Raw genomic sequence first — 25,691 nt, forward strand, 5'->3', positions numbered from 1 at the left:
TCCGATTTGATTTTGATTTCTGGCCAACTTTATTTGGATAGTTAGTCAGAAATTGCAGCAATATCTGTGCAAACATAGTGGACCAAGTGTCATAATGCAATTAATTAGGTAATTGATTATTTCATTTTCAAGTCGATTCTAGAAGATTGTACCCCGCTTGGCATGAATCTATTTGGTATACCAAATATATAAAGCCGTTTGGCATAAGGTCATTTGATATTTTTTTTTAAATAATGGTCGTTTGGCATAATGAGTAAATAAGAATGAGAAGATTCAAACACAATATATTACATATGAGGGGCCCAAACGCAAAGGGGTGTAAATGACATTTTAGTCGGTTTTCAGTAAAGTACACCAAAAAATTCTACAGTTTCCAAGCTTTTCCACGGCATATTTGGTGATTTTTCCGTTCAACAGAAAACATAACATAATTCGTAGAAGATTGGCTTATTTTACTGGCTCCCATACAATTTGTATGGAATTAAAAACTGCTGAAAAAACTTCAAAGTCCAATTTTTTTAAACTAGGTTTTTGTCACCCTTTGCTTCTAACCCTCTCATATATACCGTTTTGTCTCAAATTCCGAACAGACTCATATTCCGAACACTCGGTTTTTGTATGCAGATTTGGTTGAAATGTTTCGCTGAAATGTCACCAAACAACAGGGAAATGATAGCCAATTGCAATTCAATTTTAACGTCTCCAATATAATTTATACCGTGGGAGTAGTGATGATTCTCTAGTTTGAGACTAGTAGAACAAGCTCAGATAAATTTATTTGGGAAATTATTGAATGCGATTTATTCGTGCTGTTCGGAATTTGAATCAAGGTGTTCGGAATATGAGACAGAATTAGCACAGTGTTCGGCATTTGAATCAAAATGGTGTTCCATACTTTCACGTAAAAACAATACTAAAACTAATTAAACCAACATTATTATTGGTACACCCAACAGTTTACAGTAAGACTTTGCTAAGAAATTAAAATTTACACAAATATCAGTCAATTTATGCCAATCAGATGCATTTGAAGTCACTGTTGGCCTTAAGTGTTCGGAATATGAGTCAAAACGGTAATCAGCGCTTTCTTCCGTACCTTTGAAAATTTACAAACTTTTTTCATTGAATATCGGCAGTTTCTGTAGCTTTTCATTAGATCGACATCAACGAGCGCATCGCAAAAAAATCTCAGAAAGCGTGGCCGCTCAGAGATTTTCCAAGCAAACTGGTCAAATAAAATGCCAAGCAAACCGTTTTGAATAAAATTATCAACAGTAGACGTAGAACATTGTTGTTACATACATTTAGACGGAATAAAATTTGATTGAAAGCGAGTAATGATTAATAAATATATTTTAAAGGACATGTGTACAGTGAGTGTTCGAAAGCATAACTTGATGAAAGCTCCCAGTGAACCACGTATCGTATAAGAATGTGCATCCAAAATCACATATTCATGCGTCCAAAATCAGAATCACACAAGATGCCATATTAAGCGTTATCAATGTCAATACAAGTTGTATATAAATCCCCAATACTATTCATAAACGACAATCTGTGTTGACAACAAAACATGTCGTAAATAGTGCAACGTAGAATCGCGTTATGTTATATAAACTGACAGATCATATATCAATCCAGAAAGCATCGTATGAAATCGCAATAACTTAGCAAAAATTGCTATCCAAATTTGGCATCTGCTGACGATGGGCCTCAAAGAACAACAAAGTATGTGTCGCTGTACATGAACCATGTATTAATATTGGCAAATAATCACCTATCGGATATGCAACCCTTGGTGGTACAGTGGTAAGGTGTCCGATTCATGAACCAGAGGTCCGGCGTTCGAGACTCGCTGAAAAATTTTTTTAATTTTCGTCCAAATTTTGTGGCATCGTATATCTGATCGCAGAAAGTCAGAAAAAGGCGTGCCAAGTGCGTAAATAGCCTCCACTTTGGTAGGTATATAGCCTTTTCGTGCATTCTATACGATTGAATTGATTCATATAAAATGATGTATAACAAAAGTTATACCAACCAAAATGTTGACTGGGCTGTGACAGGTCTGGTCGAATATGTATTCGGAATAATAATTTTCTCTATTTATTAGGGCATGGAGTATCCTTGAGCTTATCGTGATATACACATTTGAAAATGGTCTCGTGGCAAGTAAAGTTCTCAATAATTAAGGAAGCGATTAAAATATTTTGCTGCACAGCAAACTCTGTCTCAGATTGGATGTAATATTCGATGATAATAACATTGGTAGGTAGAACAAAATAAAAATTATATTCAAAATATTGAAAGCTTCAACCCAAAGATCTATAAACGCAGCATAATTCAAAAATAGCCTATAGACGAGAGCAGATTTTTTTCGTTTAAAATGGTAATGCTTAGGTGCCAAAAAATTATCTTCTCGCAGTATAACTCGAATTAACAACACATTTTTAAAGTAAAACATTGATGGAAAACTTTAAAATGATCCAATAAAAATTTTAACTTTGGAAGGGTAAATTAAAAGAACTGCCTATTTTTGAAAGAAGGGAAAATTTGTGATTGAAATAATATTGTTTCCAGAAAAAAATGTAAAATATTAGCATGATTCAAAGTAATGATTATTCTATGATGACGGCGTGCATAAATTTATAAAAACAGTAAAATTTTAAAAAATACGATATTCAGCTATACTAAATATTATCTCATAAGAGTTACTACAGTAATAAATTTCTCTTTTCGCTGATACCTTGGTAGATTAATGTTTTTGATTATCACCCTTATATCAGTTGGAAACAAATAATCTTATGGTTAAAAAAAGGTGAAACTAATTTAAATTTGAATTAAAAGTTAATACACATAATTATTGTTACATCGTATTTTGAAAGAACATCAAATGTTTGAAGGATGGGTGAATTTGTGCTAAATATATCAAAAGCTTATGTGCCAAAGTTTTTCCAATAGCACAATTAGCATAAGAATAACTAATATTTGAAAGGAGAATAATTTATGGGTGAACATTAAAACACTATTGACAATATTTTTCACACTATCGATAATCAATGAGTCGCCATAGTTTATTCCAGAGCATGGTATTGTTGAATGAATTAACGATACTGATGTCGAAGAATGATGATAATTAGTTTATCTTAAAGATTTGAGCCCAGTTTGGATAAGCAAGCATGGAATGATTATTATTTTCCAAGAAATTGTTTTTAATTGTTCAGTCAGAGTGAACTATAAATCACTGAACGGTGTTCTTTGGTACATTCACAATGGAACAATCAATTGTTTTTTTATTAATTATTTTATAATTAATTAATTGCTCACAACCCATAAAAAAAGGTTCTATTAAAGGTTTGAGTTATGTTTTAAATGAAGGCTTTGAGATTGTTTTCCATGATTATCACTTACAATATATTGTTTGATAGATAGCAAATGTGGGAAAATATTGAACAAAAATATCCCACAGGGTCAAATATGCGAAACGTTGAACTTTCGACTATTTTTGCTCTAAATTAAAAAAAAAAATACATAATCTGCTCTGATTTACGTGAACTATATTGCCCTTCTACGCCAACTTGTCTCATGTTCTATGTAAACCTTATGGACCGCGAAACAAATATGCGTATAACGGCAGCATTTGAAATAATTTACCAAATTTAAATAGGATGCTCATTAGGGCGATTCAAAATTTGAAAATGTTTGAAATTCCAATCTCATATATCTTTCTTACCATTGTTACTATTAAAATAGTGTTCTGTGATATTTTCAGCTTTTTCGGTGGTAATTTAAAAGTGGCACAATGTAGGTTTATATGGAAATTACTATAGAGAAATTTTAAAAAATGTTCCAAACACGTTAGTACTGAAATGTAAGAAAAACTTATCATTTTATGGTGAAAACTCATTCTTCAAACCTAACTATCTGAAGTAGATTTGTGAGGCTCATGCATTATTGCTTTGTATTTCTTCGACATAGCCACTAAGCGCGACGCACTCGGAAAAGTGTCTCAGCGCACAGCTTGGGAACTACTGCATTATGCGCTTACGGTGCGACTTTCGTAGAACTTCACGACGCGGACTTTGCGCTGGCGATCACGAAAGAACCGAAACGAGCACAGCACAGAAGCACTTCCTGGTTGGGCTGCACAATGTTATCTCTGGTTTCGTTGGGTTTTCCTCGGGAAAATCACGCGCAATACAGAAAATTTCGCCTTTGCACTCATGCCTCCTAAGGTTTGTTACACGCTCGGGCATCCGAGCGCGGTAAATATTTGCAAAAACATTTGCTCCCTGTTTGTAAATAGCAAAGTGAGGCTGGCTAATATGGTACGCATACTTCAGGGTTTTCCTGCCCTGCAATCATGCTGACTGCAAGGCTACACCACCAGCCCGATAATCCTCTGAGTTGAGATTTTGGGAGGTCGTCTGACCATAAAAGCATAAAAGAATGAAGCGAATATCTGCTCCTAGCAACTGCCAAGTTGGTGGCGTAATTAAGTATACTACATTCCAATGTGGTTGGTAATTGAATGTTATTCTATAAAAAACAATTACTTACCTATACTCCCGTGCAAAAGTTTGAATTCACCCCCTCAAAAACATACAAAAGCGTTCTGTCCATATCTCTGTTATTACACGTTCAATTGATACTCTTTAAGCTGCATTCGAAAGGCAAAGAGTTATTCTTACTTCATATGTATTTTTTCAAAAACATTTTTTGAATTTTGTATATTAAAATTTTACTTGAAGTTGTTACATTTTTCAAAAAACACACTAAAAAATCATATCAAATTTCCTCAGCATTGAGTCGACCAAAATTTTAAAAAGAGGTGTCATTAGAATCGTAATCTTATATTCTTTGAAGAGACCTCACGAAACTTTGGCGGAAAAATCTGGAAAGTATTCAAAATCAATGCAACAGTCAGTCAAGTCATCGTGCAAAAGTTTGGGTTCACCCCTCAGTATGATGCAAATCGTACAAAAGTTTGGGATCACCTGAGCCACGCACATCATTTTTGTCAATCTCCTGCCATTTTTCAACCGATTTTAATAGTTTAAAGCTTTTAAGAGCGCAAATAATGGCGCGTACATGATTGGTTTGAGATTTCACAGATTTAAGTAAGTTCAGGTGAACCCAAACTTTTGCACGATACACTATACTGAGGGGTGAGCCCAAACTTTTGCACGATGACTTGACTGACTGTTTCATTGATTTTGAATACTTTTAAGTTTTTTCTGCAAAAATTTAATGAGTGCTCTTTAAAGAATATAAGATTACGATTCTAATGACAAATGTTTCAAAATTTTGGTCGATTCAATGCTGAGGAATTTAGCTATGTATTTTTAATGTGTTTTTTGAAAAATGTAACAACTTTAATTTAAAATTTAGTGTACAAAGTTCAAAAAATGTTTTTGGAAAAATACATACGAAGTAAGAATAGTTCTTTGCCTTTCGAATGCGGCTTAAAAAGTTTCAATTGGACGTGTAATCACAGAGATATGGACTGAACACTTTTGCATATTTTTTTAGGGGGTGAACCCAAACTTATGCCCGGGAGTGTATAATCAAATATCATTAACAGTATTTGAAATAATGATAGAGGTCAATTGATTATATCGAAATAAGGTTTTTGTTCAAATTTGAAGAAAACTTTACAAAAACCACATCACTGCATTTCAGATAACATGTGCAGGGCAATGGAGTTTTTTTTTTTTTGATCCTCGAATTGATTTTAAGCGAAAAAACAAGTTTTGAAAATTGACGGTTATTTTCCTATTGAAAAAACGATCCCGAAGCAGAATTTTATTTCGATGATATTTTACCAAATCACTATAAAAATAAATTCAACGCTATTTATATTGGTTCCATGGTGTAACGGTTAGCACTCAGGACTTTGAATCCTGCGATCCGAGTTCAAATCTCGGTGGAACCTCGTTTTTGCAGTGCATGTTTATGTGGTGTGCATGTTTATGTGTCTCTACGTCATATTTGAATTCTTTGGCAAAACATAATTGTGTGATTAAAGGGCGGGGAAGGTGAGGGAAAAGATGTTAACATTCGCATATCATAAAAATAAAACATAACGTGTTTGCTAGATTCTTCGGTAATAATTGATTCAATTTTATTTTGCTATCTGCACTGACTAAAATGACATAATAGTAGTATGAGGATTCTCAAATTGGTTCATTTATTTCGATAGATGATAATATTGTGCTTGATCCATTATTATTCTTCTTTATATTTTGTATGAGAGGGGCTGAATCAAAAAGAATTTTCAGAGGGGGCACCCGGGTTTGAACCGGGGACCTCTCGATCTGCAGTCGAATGCTCTACCACTGAGCTATACCCCCTTCCGTGAATTTTTAAGTCACTTAACACAACGGGTCGTTTGTACCGCAACGAACGTGACCCTATGGCAATGAAAGTAATATTGTAAAATCACACTTATCACGTTATCGCTGCGAGTGACGCAAACCAATCAGTTACGTAGCACCGTCAGACCCGCCACATCACAAAGATCGCAGTTCAAAGTGCTTCCAGTACCGCACCTAGCCAATAGTTAACGATGTGGTGTTGTGTAAAAATGTGAATTTCTTCCGCTGATAACAACTTTAGCAAGCTTTCGTCAATTTGTATTCTTCTCTAAAATGACACTCATAGAACCGTTAACGCCAGCATTGCAAAGGTTCAAGGTCCAAAGATGACATTATCATATATGGGCACCTAACTGATTTGTCATCCCCATCCGATTGATATTGTACCCACATGATATCGTTTGGCGAGTGCTTATCACGTGCTCGGTGGGAAACGACATCCAATTTCATCTGGTTAGAATTTCAACCAATGTGTAGGTAATCAAGTGCGCATGTTCTCACCACAGCACCGGAGCCGCGTTGAGGAATTTAACAGCGCACAAGAGTGTCGACGACGGCTGGCGCGATACGTGGCACTGGTCAAGTGGCTGCCCACCTCAATGCTACACGGTTCTCCGCTAGACCGTAATCATGAAAAAAAAAATCATAACAATTAAGTACGGGACTCGATTCCTAAGGTCAAATTGCATCTCTGGACCAATTTAAAAAATAACCTTTGGAAGAATATAGGATAACCCTCTAATACCCAATTTTTTATTTTCGATCTAAATATCATTTTTCGTTCTCTAAAATCGTTTAAAAACGTTTTGGGCAATAATTCATTTATATTCACAAATTCATGGTTTTTGATTTTTATAATTTTTATTTTTGAGCATCCCTATTCTTTCTCATTTTTTTTTTGAAGCCTCTTCCGGTAACTGATTTTTGACAATAATAAAAATTGAAATTTTTGTGGAGCTTTTGAAAATATTATTTTTTTTCTGGGGCATATTAAATTTTCCGTGTAACGGACGGAAAAACGGGTTTGATATTATTTTAATACCACTGCTGTGATAGATTGTAGAAAAATATGAATTATATGATTGTAGAAAAATATGAAGCTACGATTACACGTTATATAAGCCCCAGGCATTTACAGGTTATGAAAAAAAATCAATTCTTCAATTATTTATCAAAAATATAATAAAGTTTCAAAAATCATAATTTCTTTCCTTATATGCGTGGAATAGGCTAAGGTTTAGGGGAAAAGCACTAATTTTCGACCTACAAAAATTCTGTGCCAATTTTCGGATTTTCATACAAAGTAGGCCAAAATCGTATGAATGGGTCGAAAATTGGTGCTTTTCTCCTACGCCAAAAATAAAATAATTTTCATTTCCGAGCTACAAACACTACAAAAAATTCCAAAGCGTATCCCGTCTAAAGGCGGGCTTGGGTATTAGAGGGTTAATCGTGATTTAGATTTTTCATCATAATAAGCAACAGAAAATCTTCAAAAACGCTCAGAAATCGTCCCAGCTGTTTTCAACTAGTACGGGAAAAGCACTAATTTTCGACCTACAAAAACTCTTCCAATTTTTGGATTTTCATACAAAGTATACAAAGTCAAATGTCAAAATCTATAAATTAGTCGAAAATTATTGTTTTAACCCTATAGATTTACGTTACGGGCCTTCCATAGCTGAATGATTAGAGTCCGCGGCTACAAAACAAAGCCATGCTGAAGGTGTCTGGGTTCGAATCCCGGTCGGTCCAGGATCTTTTCGTAATGGAAATTTCCTTGACTTCCCTGGGCATAGGCTTACCAGAAGAATATTTCTGAAAGGGGGACATATTGCTTTACCGTGCACTCCCGCTAATTTGAACGGTACCTCATGCAAACCATCGGAGTTCATTTTTAATTTGAACATCTAGTCACCCTAGAAACGTGGAGAAAAGGAGGACATTTCAAAAATTTGTCACACCAGAACAAAAATTTATATTGTTGCTCCTTGAAGAAAAATTCTATAGGATTCTTCTAAAACGGATTTTTATCTCTTTCAGTTCTCTCAAACAGCTAGACATTACTAGCTTGCGTTTAGATTGATCCAGCAACTGAGATCTTTAATAACAGTATATTTTGAATACAATACTTTTCGTTTTTTTGCCATAAAAACGACGGGCTGCATTTGACGATTCGAGACAGCAGAATGTGGGCTGCATGGCGTTGATATTTTTCCTCTTCGCGAGTCTCTCTCAGGCGCTGAAGTAGTGCTTGATGGGAAATTCCTATAGGGCGATATTCAAAACTGAAAAGGCAATAGCTGGCTCTTTTTCAGTGGTAGTAAAAACGAAATCCTGAAGCAAAGAAAGCACCATGGCAGATGAACTAAATACGAAAAAATATCTACTCACATTACGCATGATTTCTAATTACCGTAAAATCGGGTGTAATTGATCAGAAGGGTGAAATTGATCATCGTATCTTACGATTTTATTTATTCGTAATGGAGCACAAATATTAATTTAAGCTGCAGTAAGTGAACGTTGTTTGTCGTAACTATTGTCGAATTGTGTGTTGTGAAGTTTTTTGCGTTAGACAATGTTTATTACAATGAAAACAATGTAAAATTTCAAAATCATACACGGTGAAGTATTGACAAACACCTATGAACTTCTATTTCTAAGCAAGGATTTGAACATGGTATAAACCTGAAAGTTTGTGAGGACGCCTAAGATATATCCCTAAACCAGATTTCATCACCAAAACTCGTACCAATTAGCTCAAATGGTTGAAATAATTGAATTTCTGTTAGATATCATTGAATTCCTTAGGAAATTGCATACATTTAGGCGTTTTCCGCGTAATTCTTGAAATTTAACTATTCGTTATTTATATAAATATTGCATTGTTAAGAATTTGACAAGCATATTCGGATTCAGGGAGCTCAAATTTATCATGTAGAGTTGTTTTGAAAACTAACAATAATGGCATTGTCAAGAGATCAATTTCACCCCGAAATGAGATCCCCTGATTTTTAATTTTAGATATATTTATAACACTAAAATGACGTTTGTTAGAAAATTTCGGTAGATGAGTCGATGAGGATCACCTTCGTACTTGTTTTCCTGCATTTAGTTGTTTTACTTTGTTAACATTATAGAAAACAGACTAGAAAAAACGTGAAAGATGATCAATTTCACCCAAAATTACGGTATTTCTTTTTCTATAAAGTTTCCTAATTGCTAGTATTTTACGTTTTTCATTAATTCCTTATATTTTAAAACGTCAATGTCAATTGACAGCTCTCGACTACCGACTACCATTCTTCCAGTGAGTGGAATACAAACAACAGTGTTATCGCTCGGCGGCCAGTGAGAGAAACTGAATGTTCGAAAGGTTGTCTGTACTTTTTGCAGCTGGCACCAACTGTTAGAGGTTATGAACGAAATAAACAGTCGTTACCCTATTGGGGATGTATCATGACTCATGAGATGTATTTTAGGATTAAGAGTCTTGGAAAACTAGTGATGAATGACAATAATGCATTAATAAGCAAAAAAAATTTGGGAGTATTTTATTGGTTCAACGGTGCAGTATAACCTTAGGAATCGATTCCTGTACTTAGTTTAGATGGACATTTTTGGTTATAATGTCGGTCCAGTGGGGCACCGTGCATTAGGTTCGTGTGTGCTGCGACGACCTACCTACAACATGGATAGACGGGCGTAGGCAGATATTCTACTGAGTCATACGCTTTGGAGTTCAGCTCCGGTTGGGCTTACCTTGCGCTGGAGGATTGTGCGCGGTTTACAGTTTTCGGTTAAGTAAGGTGTACCTGTACGGCTTGTAATGGAGAAGCTCGTCCGAATTCGTTGAAGGATGTTGATGTTGCTGTTTTCGACCGAGCGAGCACAAAAATGCTCGGTCAAATGTGAGGAAAAGGTGCATTTGGTATTCAAATCGGTGGTATCGCAATGTTGCACTTTTTTGTTGTGTGCCGTACGGTAAGGAGCAATATGATATTTTCAATATGTAAGCAGAAGGGCCTTTAACGAAAGTTCATTGCCCTTGGATTGAAAATTGTTTACTTGGTACATGTAGTCCAGAATACAATATATGTGCAGCACATGATCCAGTTTGGGTTTCACCCCTCAGTATGAATCGTGCAGAAGTTTGGGTTCACCTGAGCCGCACGCGCATCATTTTTGTCAATATAGGGTAGGTGTACCAGTTATGGCCATAGTGGTTCCCTATTTCGCCACACGGGATAATTTGAATGTATCAACATTTTGAAAAGTTTTTTTGTATTTTAGCAGTAAGATAGAGGATATATCTTGATGTTGAAACATTCAAAAAGATTAAAAATGTGAAAGCTATCCGAATTTCGCATATGGCCAAATAGGGAACCACTATGTCCATAACTGGTACACTTTCCCTATCTGCCATATTTCAACCGATTTTAATAGTTTAAAGCTTTTTTGAGCACAATCAATAGCGCGTACATGATTGGTTTGAGATTTCACAGATTTGAGTAAGTTCAGGTGAACCCAAACTTTTGCACGATGACTTGACTGACTGTTTCATTGATTTTGAATACTTTTCAGATTTTTTCGCCAACATTTCGTGGGGTCTCTTCTAAGAATATAAGATTAGGATTCTAATGACACTTTGAATCAAAATTTTGGTCGATCCAATGCTGAGGAAATTAGATATGATTTTTCAGTGTGTTCTTTGAAAAATGTAACAACTTTAAGTAAAAATGTAGTATACAAAGTTCAAAAAAAGTTTTTGGAAAACTACATACGAAGTAAGAATGACTCTTTGCCTTTCGAAAGCGACTTAAGGTGATTATAAAACGAATTCAAACTTTGAATTTACAAGTGCACAAGACTGGAGAATCTGGCTCTGAATTTGTTAGTTGGGTAATGACACTTTGATTTAAAATTTTGGTCGATCCAATGCTGAGGAAATTAGCTATGATTTTTCAGTGTGTTTTTTGAAAAATGTCACAACTTCAAGTAAAAATTTAGTCTACAAAGTTCAAAAAAAGTTTTTGGAAAAATACATACGAAGTAAGAATAACTCTTTGCCTTTCGAATGCGGCTTAGGGAGTTTAAATTGGACCTGTCATCACAGAGATATGGACTGAACACTTTTGCATGTTTTTAAGGGGGTGAACCCAAACTTATGCGCGGAAGTGTACCTGGTTTGAATAAAGAGAGTTGCAGCTGCTGATTGAGGTATCAGTCAGTAGCTGTCTAGTTGAAGGATACATCTACATTCTTAATGATTTGCAATCGGATGTGGACGGGCTAGCCTCACTGGTATCTGCGCGATCTTAGCGGACTAGCTTTTCAACAGCCGACAGCCCGAAAGATGAAAGTATACAATTGAGCCTACAACATTTTTGGAAAAAGTAGCTCGAAGATATCAGAAATCATATGCTAACAAAGTGTCCGCATATTATCCGTACAAACTTTGAAGGCATGCCTCTACGCAATTCTAGTGAAACAATATCAGCATTCCTACATTTTTTAATATCTTGAGGAATTATATGCCAAAATGCGTTGAAATACTAACAAACAAGATAATCGCAGGGAAGCAATCTTTTAACATTGAATAGGATTGGTGAAGGTTAGTGGAAAATCAATTTAAAAGGTACCGAATAGGTATATAGGTAGGGAATACTTAAGTCAACATAGACTTACTTTACATTAATATGATTTAGCTACGATGGAAGAGGAGACGGAACCAGCAAAATAACATTCGGTTCTTTTGATTGGCTTACGAATGATGACATAAAGCAGAGGCGCGGCCACGTTCGAAACCATGGGTAGGACAAACTTTAGTAAATATTTTGATCGGTTTTAAGTTAAGTTAGTTCTGATGTTTGCAAGCGATCTAACGATATTTTCAGGTGATTTTTCCGCTCAACAGAAAAAATAATACATATTTCTTAGAAGACTGGCTTGTTTTTTGACTCCCACACAATTCGTGTAGAATGAAAAAAAAATCAGCAATTCTTCAGAGACTTCAAAGAAGATTTTCTTAAAACTAGGTTTTTGTCACTGACAGCCCTTCGATTCTAACCCTCTTATTTTCATGCCAGAGTACTTTTAAAATAGGAAATTGAAGACCTAAGAGTCAGAAGATAAAAAATTAATTCTTCATAGCATCAGAGCAGACATGTCTATAAGCTCTAAGACTTTTTTTTTTTAAGAATTTCACGTGACATTACAACAAGTATTACTGTATACGTGATTTTCTCTAGAAATTTCATCAGCTATTATTGAAGTGTTTGCTTTATGTTCAGATAATTACTACGAAAACTTCCGGAGTATGGTATAGTACTAAATTCGGTTCATTTACTTATAGGTATTCCACTTAACAGCTCGAAGTTTTATTATTATTATTATTATTATTACTATCATTCCAAAGGAGCTTATTTAGTGATAATTTTACAAGGAATTTCTCCACGAATTTTCTTGGTAATTCCTCCAAGAATTTCGTTTAGGGTGCCTTCAACCTCAATTTTCCAAAGGATAACCACAGAAATTGAACTATTCTAACGATTGATTCAGAAATCATCTGAATTCCTCCGAAAATTCTTTGAGAATTTTTCAAGAAATTCCTTTACATTCGTCGATTTTCCTGAGTCATCCTCCACAATTCCTGGTTAAAATTTATTCTAAAATTCAAAGTCAATAATCACTTCGCCAGAAATTTCTAGGGATTTTTTTTGTATTTGTCTTTTAGGGTTTATATAAGATTTATACTAGGGATTTCTCTAAAGATACCTTCAACAGTTGCTCGAAAGATTAATTCTAAGATTTCAACATAAATTCTTTCAGTTATTCTTTGAGATTTTCTCAAGTTAGTCTCGAACAACTTTTTTAAGGAATGTCTCCATGGAAATGCCAAGTAAATTTTTCTGAAAAATAAATCCATGAGGTATTTTTGATGAAAATTCTAGAGTTACGTCTGATAAAAATTGGGTAAGTTTTAAAGTCACCCTCCATGGACAAGGATCTTTGAAACATTTCCTGGACTCTTAAGAATTTTTTTAGAAGATTTCCTACAAAAACAGCTACGATAATCGAGAAAAAATCAAACGTGTCTCGGAATAGTATTCCGCAGAAATTTCTGAAGAGGTTCCTCGAAAATCGTTGCTGTAGCATGAACTCATGTGAAAATTTAAATAAACTTTCGAAGTTTGGTTGAGAATTTTTGTGAAACTTTTTAAGAAATATTTGGTTAAACTTCAGGAGTAATAAATGGATTTAAATGGTGGTAAAAATCCTAGAGTATTTTTTTTAAGTACCCTTAATGAAATGTTGGCAGGAAACGTGGATTAATTCTTGAAAGAATCCACATGAAAAGGTGGAGGAATTCTAGCAAGGTTCCTCGAAGAAAACCTATTTTTTCAAATACTCTGGAATAAACGTTCGTGGATTTCCTCAGGAGAAATTCTGCAGAAATCTTTGAAAGATCTCCTAGAGTAACAATTCGCAATCTCGGTCGAAGGATATGTGAAAAATATCTAGAGGAAATTTTAGGATAGTTTTGAAAAAAAATATCATAGTAATACCTGAAGAAATTACTGGAGGTAGTAGGTTTGGAGTTATCTAGGATTTCAGGAAGAAATTGGAGAAATTCTTCTAAGCATCCTTTGAATTCCTGTAGAAGACCCTGAATGTATTCCTAATAAAATCACAATAATAATTCCTAAAGCTTCTTCTCGGGGAGTCTGAGACGAAATTCTGAAAGAATTTGAACCCGTTATATTCTCTTAGGATTTCGTTGGAGCCTGTACATTTTGTAAACCTGTACAATTTTGCATTATGATTCTATGCAAGCAAAATAAGGAAAAAAGAGCCTTTGAAGATTATGTGAAATATATACTTTAGAAACCTTCCATTACCATGCTGAGGGTCGTGGGTTCGAATCCCGCTGGTCGAGGATCTTTTCGTAAAGGAAATTTTCTCGATTCCCAGGGCATAAAGTATCTTCGTACCTGCCACACGATATACACATGCAAAAATGGTCAATCGGCAAAGAAAGCTCTCAGTTTATAACTGTGGAAGTGCTCATAAGAACACTAATCTGAGAAGCAGGCTTTGTCCCAGTTGGGACGTAACGCCAGAAAGAAGAAGAAGAAGAAACCTTCCATTAAAACATAGAGACTTTCTAAAGATTTACGTGAAAATAGAAACTAATAAGAAATCAACTACCAGCCTTGTATTTATGATCATTGATTGGATCAACTTTTATCATGGAACATATTAAAAAATATGAATATCCTTTTCAAATTAATTTTATTTCAAAACAATACCAAATACAGACCAACAGCATACCTTCACAACTAGTGAGCGTGCTCTAATTTCCTTATCTATTTCTAGATAACAAATGGACAAACAGCAAACATTCTATGTTTTTATGTTTTGTTTTTCTTTGCCCCGAAGTGATCCGATAATCCCGAAAGTTTTCAAGAGAAACTGAAGATGCTTCAAAAGGGGTCATGCACAAATTACGTCACGCTCCAAGGGGGGGAGGGGGTCAAGCCAAGCGTGACAAGCCTTACAAAATTTTCGAAGGACTCATACAAAAAACGTGACAAAGGGGGGGGAGGGGGTCTAAAAAGTCGAAATTTAGCGTGACATAATTTGTGTACCATCCCAAAGTGTATCATCGCGCAGAAACTTCATCAAATATTTTGATGGAATTTCTTCAAAAATTATGTAAAATATATCTGTCTAAAATTCGTCATAACCTGCTCTAAATATTTTTATTATTTATGCCACAAAATATCAGTAAGAATTTGATAAATCATAATGATAATGATGATAAAAAGTAAATTTTATTTTACAAGCTTTCTACTGATCTTGTTTTTTTTTTCTTTTTTTTTTATTTGTTGAATCATGGGTAGGACAATCCTTTGACTGTCCTACCCAGGTATTTTTGTGTGTAGTGCATGTCCAACCTGTCCTATCCCCTACCCACTTCCCGCGCCACTGACATAAAGTAATCAAACCAAACCGACGCGCCTCGACTCGCCGCATTTTGAAATCAGTTTTTTAGTGTGGCGCTGCATTCTTACGATTTTTATGAACACAGCGCACTATTCACATATTAGCTGCGACACTCTAAACAATAATTTTAAATAAATGTTGGTCTTGATTTCTACCGGATATATAATAAGAAGGGAGCATAATTTCAATGCTCGAACTTGTGTGCCATTGAAAGTATACTGAACGAAATCAAATATATGTTTTTTGGTATAAAGCAATAATACGACGGCGCTACCGCATAATAGGACGAAATACCGCAATAATAGGACGAAGGAAGAGTTTCAGATTTATGTTAACATTTATGTATTTTCGATTTAAACATTAACTCTTTTACCTCACTATACTCCAGATAAAGGATAGTTTCAACACTTCACATTGCAAAATACTACAATATGTGGGTTTTGGGCACTGAAATACGATTTACATTTCAGCACCGTGCTTAGGTTATCCGTAATAGGAAGGATACCCTAGGACAGTTGTGTGCGTGATGAAAAACAGCCTATTACGATGAAAATTGAAAAAATAGCATTTTTTGTAACTAGATGCAAAAAAACGGAATTTCTCGCATAATCTGGGATAACGCACTGAGATTTAGTACAATTTAATTTAATTAGAGTTTGTATCCTTTGACAGATAGGCGTATTTCGATCTCAACTGTAAGGCCGTCCTCAGTGTCGTGTACACGACACTGATGACGGCCTTACAATAGAGCGCTGCATATGACGAGCCTAACCTCACTTATTTGACAGCTGCTGGTCCTGTTGTTTACGTTTCGGACTTAGTCGTTTTTTCCATCATTTTTTCATCTTCGCATTTCTATCACCAGCATGCTGATGGTGACGATTTTCCACGGTAGGAAGATAGAATAATACGATCCGTGGGTATCTGCAATGGATTTGACCTCTCCTCGCAGCAAACTTTCACGAAATTAAGAATGATTCGAAAAAAGTACTAAGTCCAAACTGTAAACAACAGGACCAGTACCTGTCAAAATTGATGCGTGACGTCACAGTGCAGTGGAGTATTGAGGTCGAGATACGCGTATCTCTCAAAGGATACAAACTCTAGTGGAATTAAATGGTATAGTACTAAATTGGATTGTTATAGTTGACAGGTCAGGATAATTTGCATTACATAGAAGCCCATAATATTTGCTGTGGAATATAACTGGAAAGAATAGCCTATGTTGAAATGAAGGCAATAAAACATTGAAGAATGTTTAAGCCATTTAAAAAAGTAGTAAGTATTTTTCATTTTAAATGTTATTTCGGTCTAACAACCCATTCAACCTAGCGTCATATGGCGTAATGGCCTTCGGCCTAACGACCTGTTCCCTTTATCCCGGGCCCCATAGGCCTATGGAGCTCTGCACTGTTTTGAATTTGCATGGGACTTTGACTTTTACTGGCCTTGTTATTTACAAGTTTGACGGAAGAGTGAAAGATTGAGAAAGATTTTTGTGCAAAGCCCCATAGGTGGTTTTTCATCACGAAGTCGCTTCTCCACATCTCGATATTGAAGGGACCATCAAGATAGGGAGAGATCGAGACAAAGAACAAATTTTTAATGAATACTAGATTGAAAACCTATTTCGTTTTGAATCCCAAAAATTAGGTCTAGTAACCTTTGATAACGGTCATATAGACATATGGAGAGAAAATTGGGAACAAAATATCAACAGACATACATCGAATTATGGAGATAGAAAATGTATGCAGAATGAAGGGACCGAAGATATCATCGACATAAGGAGAGATATCGAGATATAGAACATCGAGATGTGGAGAGTCGACTGTAATAAAGTTCGTGTTGTTGATTCTTGTATTTAATTTTGTTGACTTAGAAAACTTTCCTGATAACAAATGGCGAAATGTTTGGAAATTAGACCTATTTTGTTAAATATAGCAGTTTGTTTGTCTGTCCCTAGAAACCAGCGTACAAATAAACGGTAGTTTCTGAATGAGATTGTTTATTTATTTTTTTTTAACTCTTAAAACGTACAAGACACAAAAAAAGTTTCATTCAAAACCGCTGCTCATGAATGAAGTTTTGAACGATGCGTGTCGCACCGCAAAACTTATTTCATTTTAAATGCTTTGTTTTGAAATACTGACCCGTTGTACGTGCCATCCCCCGGTTGTAATCTTCACCTGTACGAATAAACGTGAGCCTCCTGGTTCTGGGCAATTTCTCCCTTTAGACATTCCATTTAGGTACCTGTCCTATTGCCGTGTGTGATAAAACTGTCGCACGAAAATGTGGATCCGGGAAATGTCTGAATCTGCGATTTGCTTTTGAATGTATATTGTGCTTTGTTTCCTAGCGATTCTTCAAATGAGAAAAAATAGTTCTATAGGTACACTGAGGCATTCAAGTGGGTTCAACATCTATGAAGAATCGATAATTTTTCACAGTATTAACCGAGCCATGTGAATGCATTTGCATATAGGCTATTGCCACTGACAAACAGACGTAATACTTAGAACTTATTTCATCAATATTCATTGCCCAGTTTACGCCATCATCATCTGGTGAGCATGTTGCACAAAATACTGTTGCAAATGGCGGTACCGTGCACCCCCGCTAATTTGAACGGTATCTCATGCAAACTATCGGGGTTCATTTTTAATTTGAACTGATGTCACCCTATGTACAACTGAAAATCGTACTTCTGGTTACCCCTTTGGCTGTTTTGTTTTTATGCTGTGTTCCGATCCACAGCATTCCATTTCACTTTCACTCCGTTCCATGAGCTAAATTACGTTTGAACCATTTTTAATCTGAATGATGTGCAAATTGGCGGGGTACAAATTGAAATGTGTGAAGATTAAATGTGGTCTAACCAACGGGGGTACCTGGTAGTGTGAAACGAGAAACACGAAGAAAAACTATGCACGCGCCTCTGGATGCGTGATTTGAAACAGCAAATTCGAAATGATCGTAAGATGAGTGATCGATGTAAATTTCGTCAGTGTCACGTCTGTTTGGACGTGGCACTAGTGTGAAATATAAAAATCGAAGAAAAATGATGCGCGCACCTCTAGCTGTGAGGTAGTAACTTATAATTACGTGTTACGTCTGATTGTCTGTGATAATACCCTTTCGAATACTTCAACTGCCATCAGATCCCATTGTTTATCGAAACACACTTTCTCCCCTGCTGGTACGCCTTCATTGCCCGATCGGCAAGAAACACGATCCCTCAGACTAAACACCCGCGTGTGCAAGTATCGAGGAACTCCATGCATTACTCGGCACAGTAGGCTGGTTGGTACGTGATCTTTCCACCGGTTCAACGCTGAGCTGATCGCCATTTTATTACTGCACTTTGCACTGCATTACTACGCTGCATATTTATATACGTTCATATCCTCATAATGTGCATTGTACGATATGCAACTGTAGAACCTAAAGAGCTTCCCGAATAAGAAAAACTACAATTATTTTGATAGACGAATTTGAAAGATAAAACATATGGTGCACAATACAGTTTATAACTTATTTGTGGTTGAATGTTCAGCAAAGTTGAAACATTTATCGTTCCTACTGTAAATTTCTAATTGGTTTTTATTGAAGTAATAAACTCTTTTATGTTTCTCTTGATTTTAGAACATTTTATTTTAATTTTAGGGTGGAAATGCAATCAAACTTCAATTAATCTTATTATAAGCAAAGTAGGAATGATACCTTCAAGTTTTGCTCATCTTTAATTCCCCATTTTCTTAATATGTGTATATCTTTTTATGAAAATTGCGAAAATTTTTGTAGTTATCTGTAGTTAAATAGTATTGGTGTCTTTTGCGGTACTATTCTAAAGTATCTAATCAATCATCGCTTATAAGTCATTTATCAGATTTTACATAACTGCCTTTAAAATCATCCAATTGAAATACCTACCATAGATCCTATTGTTCCTATTGATCTCAATTACTATGGAAAGTATTGTAAAATTCGTTTGTAAAGATACATAACGACCCTCTTTTTTATTGAAAAAACATTCAATAGTACAATATTTTATTGTTTTGTATGGCATTGTAGCCATATTTAAAATTCAAAAAAAACTTATGTTTTCAATATTTTTTATCAGGGTTGTGCAGTATGCAACCAAAGACAAATGCAACTGTAGAACCTAAAGGGCCCGGGTGCAGTAGCGACCGACCTACAGAATCGGACCGCCTGCTTCGATAAATCCGTTTTTCCAAGGAACTCGATCAGTTGCAGTTGCGGGGGTGCATTATCGAGTGCAGTGCAAAATGCGTCATTGCAATTTCTTGTGAATAAAGAAACTTAGAGAGAGTAACTGTTGCCGCGGTTGCCTGTCGTTGGGATGGACGTGAATGGAGGGATGCATTCGAGCTTACCTCTGGTTACAGCAATGGAGGCGAGCATGGATGCAAGTGTAATGAATGCAGCATGTTGAGTAGGGTGTTAGGGTGGTGGGTGGTAGCATTGAGTAACGCCCATTGGAAGGCGGGGCCTCTTTCTTTCTTTGTGTTGATTGCGTTCTCTCGCGCTCTCTTGTTCTTTGAAACACGTTAAGTAATTTCTACACATAAATATCGACTAACGTCATACTGATTTGAACAATGCTTTGTTGGATTTAGCACAAAAGAAGCTGGCTATTAAACATATTTACGTTCAATAGGAGTTAAATGTTTTATTAGAAGATTTTGTTCCAACTCAATTACCTTTGAAGGTGGCTCGGCATTTGTATGAACGGAATTCAGCGTGTTAAAGAAGGGGAGGAAAGTGTTCATTGCACGCTAAGATATGTTCACACGAAATTACTTGAATCCCATATGTACACTCAAAACAGAGATAGTAACAAAATTATTTATTTTGGAGTTTTTTTTTTGTTATTATGCTGTGGATTTTAATGCTATGAAATTCTGTAAATATCCTTGGGTTGAAGCACCACTTGATTGAACCCAATCCAAATGATAGTTAACATAGAAAAGCAGAATGCAGAAAAACAGATAGAAAATTGGCAAAGATGAGGTCATATTTTAACGATTCTATGTAGTCATATACGACAATGTCTTGCAAAGAAAAAAAATCTGACCGGACTCGAACCTGAGTCATATTGTTACCAGCGCCCTTGTGTTAATTTAACAAGTAGAAATAAGTCTGATTATTGAAAAGGTAGAAGTGAAGACAGACAATTGGAACAGTTGACAACTTGAATGTTGAGCTGCAGCATAATGATAAACTTCATTGAAACCCCAAATAATACCAAGTGTTGTTGTAAAACTGTTTAGTTTATTTGAAGCACATTTCTCATGTTTAAATTATGATAAAATATAAATTTAGCTTGCAAATATATCATTATACTTCTACATTTAATGTACATATAATTACCAAAAATTTGAAATTTATAGTGGATACAATAATTTTTGTGCATTATAATTGCTGCTTTGTTGAAACATATCAGTGATGTCGTTACCGACTACAACGATTATGTTCCCATTCTGAAAAAAGCAATTCAGAGGTAATTTAGGTACTTTTACGATTTAATTACTCCGTATACGACTGTGTCCATTCCGTTCTCGTATACACGAGTTCAGTTTGACAGCTTTGATCAGTATACTGTTATGCTATGTTCAGACTAGATATAGGCTCTCTTGATATCAGAAACCATGCATCTAGTTTTCACTGGAAATAAGAAGTATGACGTTTGATATCAAGATAGCCTATATTACTAGAGTCTCAACAGGTCCGTCCCACTCGGGTACCACTTCTAGTATGAGCCATTTTACGAGACGTTTCGAAACAGCTGATCGCCACAACGGCGTCAATTGACAGGTGACCTGGGATTAAATCCAGCGTGATTTTCACTAACGCCTCATCTTACCAAACGAGGACATGGAGAAAATGACAAAAATGAGATCCAAAAATGTTCGTTACTGCAACATTACACCTAGTTATTGTATCAGCTACCTCTTTGTTACCCATATTGCACATAAAAAAGCACTTTTGTGATCAGAAATATTTTAATAATTTTTCTCCATTCAAGTTTTCGCCTGGATGAAAAGCTACGCTAGAAATGCGCACAGTCATCAACCATCATCATCGCGAAAACTGACGCCGATGATTGAAAAATCCCAGGTCTCCTGTCATTTGACCAGGCTTCGTAAAATGGCTTATTGCATTTGGTCTCTTGGTAGTGCAAAAGGTACTCAAGCTTGACAGATTCATGACTCACACGGAGACGGAATTCAACTCAATTTTGAGTTGTTTCAACGCAATTCTGTAGTTGAGCCCAATAACTCAATTTTGGCTAAATTTCCAAGGTCCCCACTAGGTAGTTTGGCTTTAATTCCATTAGAAAAATATACTCAATTTTGGGTTGATTTAACGCAAAATTGAGTTCTTTCGACCCAAACATAAGAAGAGTTGCATTTACCCAAATTTGGCTTATTGGGCCAAAGTACCCCCATTGAGTAGATGCAGCTCTCTCTATTTTTGACAACATTCGTGTGGGAGAAAGAGAAAACCGAGAGATTTTGGGTTGAAACTATAATCGATATACTTAATTTTGGGTAAAGTAAACTCAAAAATTAGGTAAAAATATTTCTCCGTGCAGGATTCAGGGTAGAGGGGCTAGATTGACTAGCTCGAGCACGTAGGCCATCAAAGCGGGCCCTTTGTGCTCTACAATAATTGTTATTATTCCTCCATAACAATCATCACTATCCTGATAATCAAGATAACCGAATGTTGTTTTGTCTCCAAACGAAGAAAAACAAATAATAATAACTAATAGTCATTTAAAGCTCCTGTATTGATGAAAAGCGTCATACAAAGACAGCGAAACACACAGTGAGAGAGCAACTAATTGAAAGCACACCTACATAGGTAGATAAGGTGTCCGGCCATTTGGCCGAACGCCGTTTGGCTGAATGCCGTTTGGCCGAACGCCATTTGGCCGAATGCCATTTGGCCGAACGGGTCGTTTGGCCGAATGCCGTTTGGCCGAATGCCGTTTGGCCGAATTACGAACAAAAAATTAATCAAATTGCTTTAACGATGAGTGTTCATAGGTGTGGCCCAATAACTGATCGGCTATTTTTTTATGATGTGGCCGAACGTCATGTTTGTCGCTTTATTAGTGCTCTGAGAGAATAATTAAAACGATCCGTTAATTCAGGACGAAGTTGTCAACTCGCGCCAAGACTTGGTTAGTTGGTTCGTTTCTGGGTGGCTTTAGGACATTTCGTCGAATGACATTTGGTCAAATGACGTTTGGTCGAATGACATTTGGTCAAATGACGTTTGGTCGAATGACATTTGGTCGAAAGGACATTTGGTCGAATGTACATTTGGTCGAATTGCTTTAGTACATTTATTTTGGTCGAAAGACGTTTAGTTGAACGTTAATTTGGTTGAAAGCTTATTTTCAAATGGTTTATTTAAAAATCATTTGGTAAACGTATTCTTTTGAATAATCTGAATCATCAACTGTTGTTGAATAAAAAACAAGACATTTTATGTACTATATTTTTTAAATTTCATACATCTTTTTTGTAATTTAAAGTTATGCCAAAATCTAGGATTTCAATGATTATTCAATTGAACTTATAAGAAGTAGTTTTTTTATACATTGACTGAAATATTTAGCTCTGGTGAATTCATTATTCTTTCAAAATATCATCATTCTTTGAACAACTGCTCAACAAATTATCTTGCTACTCAACGATGTGAACATAATGTTTTTATTATTTATTATTCTTCTGAAATGTTATCGTTCTTCGTAATGAACTGCTGATCTTCATCCGATGGAAGCATACGGAGAGACTACAGTGGGGGACCGAAATCCGTACAGGCTCAAAATCCGTACGCTTCATACAAATAGTAGGTGTTTTGTATGAAATGGACGGATTTAGATTCATTTCTTAGGTGTACGGATTTCGGTCCCACACACTCGGGATCTTTCTTTGCACTCCGGGTCCTACAGCTTACGGACGTGGGTAAGATTTTTGAATGCGGAAATCAGAATTAAAACGGCAGGAAAAATTTGTTTTAAGTGAATGTTAGGTTTCAGTAACTTTACTTTTGGTCAATAGGGTAACGACTGTTTATTTCGTTCATAACCACTAACAGTTGGCGCCAGCGGCAAAAATTGCCAAAAAACAACCTTTCGAACATTCAGTTTCTCTTACCGGCCGCCGAGCGGCGACACTGATGTTTGTATTCCTCTCACTGATCGCGCTACGCTGGATTCTCAAATTTCTCAAACTTTCAACACAAGCGCATGGAAGAATGGTAGTCGGAGAGCTGTCAAAACGTATGGAAAATAATGAAAATCGTAAATTGCTCGCAATTAGGAAACTGAATCAAAAAAGTAGTGATTAGAAATCAAGTGTAAAGTGAAAACATAACTTTTTGTGTTTAGTTCATCATCCGAGGTGCTTTCTTTGCTTCAGGATTTCGTTTTTACTACCATTGAAAAAGAGCCATCTATTGCATTTTCAGTTTTGAATATCGCCCTATTGCGACTTCTATATATGCCAATCATTGTGACTTCTATATATGTAAGGGAAGACGAGTTGACTGAGGACTCAAAAGTTGGCTTCCTTCCATTTATGATCAGCTTATCTCAGGCTGATCAATATGGTGAGAGAGCGTCCATCAAATTGAATAACAAAGTTTTGCTGATCGCATAATAGATTGTTGATAAAAAGGCCGATATTTTTCAATTATTCTATCGCTCTTGTATTAGCGACAAAATGCTACTCTCGACAATAGTCAGACTGAACGTAAAACTTTGTTCCATCCTATTCAGATTCGATCCCTTCCGCGAAATGTTGGTTCGACCAAATATATTTTGTTGAAATTAAACTTTTTCGACCAAATGTCCATTCGACTAAATGTCCGTTCGACCAAATGTACTTTCGACCAAACGTCATTCGACTAAATGTCATTCGACCAAATGTCATAGATTTTTTCTGGATTACCAACGGTATGCTAGAGAAACAAAACAAAAAGAAGATTGGAGTACCTTGTACCCAGGCTTGATAGAAACTCCTCTGCGAGGCAAAGAGGAGGTGATTTTGCCGTTTTTCTTAGGAGAAAAAAATAAACTCAAAATTTTCAACACAGATCCTCAAGCGATTCGAGTGAGAGTGCAGAAAAATGCGAGGATTTTTTCAGATACTCTCTCTCTCTCGTTGCGATGCTCACCATCACTCACAATTCAAACGAACTCTCGAGTCTGCCGCCCGAACAGACAGTCCTCGGGGAGTTGTGAGAGCACCCTTTTTTGATGGAATTTAACTCGGTTTTTTTTGTGCTGCATCTTCCTCGCTCATTTTTCGTTGCCTCGCTGCTTAGCATTTTTTGGCTCCCTCGCAAAGAGGCACTGGCAGCACGCTGCTCTAGAGTATGTCACCGAACTCTGATGATGTTGAGGAGAATTATCAAGCCTGCTTGTACCTTTTAATTTCGTCCTAATAGGGTAACGACTGTTTATTTCGTTCTTAAACGCTAACAGTTGGCGCCAGCGGCAAAAAGTACAGGCAACAACCTTTCGAACATTCAGTTTCTTCCACTGGCCGCCGTGCGACGACACTGTTGTTTGTATCCCTCTCACTGATCGCGCTACGCTGGATTCTCAAGTTTCTCAAACTTTCAACACAAGCGCATGGAAGAATGGTAGTCGGAGAACTGTCAAAACGTATGGAAAATAATGAAAAACGTAAATTACTTGCAATTTGGAAACTGGATCAAAAAAGTAGTGATTAGAAATCAAGTGCAAAGTGAATACATAACTTTTTGTGTTTAGTTCATCTTCCGTGGTGCTTTCTTTGCTTCAGGATTTCGTGTTTACTACCACTGAAAAAGAGCCATCTTTTGCCTTTTCAGTTTTGAATATCGCCCTATTGTTTAGCTTTGCTATGCTTATGCTGCTAGGGTTTAAAGTGATTTTCATTAGAATTTTTTCCTTCTTTTGAACATAGGCTATTCTTTCGATTTGTACTGGTTCCATAAATATTGGCTATAATTAAGGTTATTTTTAATTGGGAATTTTACCTTCTTTAAATCATCGGCAGTTCTTTGTAGCTATACTGATACAATAATTATTTGCATTACACTCACTTACATTTTTATAAGAGATTCTTCCTTCTTTTGACCATAGGCTGTTCTTTCATATTTGAATATTTTTCGTAGTCTTATTAAATCCAAGATTAACTCTTACTGTTTTGCCGTTGTGAAAAGAAGAAGCTTGAACTCCTTCTTACTAGAACTATGAATTAATTTACTTAGTAC

General features: G+C 35.9%; 2 non-coding genes across 2 annotated transcripts; one reads left to right on the top strand and one right to left on the bottom strand.

Moving 5' to 3' along the window:
* The first annotated feature begins 5,860 nt into the window (after positions 1-5,860).
* Positions 5,861-5,932, top strand: Trnaq-uug. The gene has a single exon. It is a non-coding gene; the product is annotated as a tRNA-Gln (tRNA).
* Positions 5,933-6,278: 346 nt separating this feature from the next.
* Trnac-gca lies at positions 6,279-6,350 on the bottom strand. The gene has a single exon. It is a non-coding gene; the product is annotated as a tRNA-Cys (tRNA).
* Between the last annotated feature and the right edge of the window lie 19,341 nt (positions 6,351-25,691).

The sequence above is a fragment of the Aedes aegypti genome, chromosome 2 (genome assembly GCF_002204515.2).
Source record: "Aedes aegypti strain LVP_AGWG chromosome 2, AaegL5.0 Primary Assembly, whole genome shotgun sequence".
NCBI lineage: Eukaryota > Metazoa > Arthropoda > Insecta > Diptera > Culicidae > Aedes > Aedes aegypti.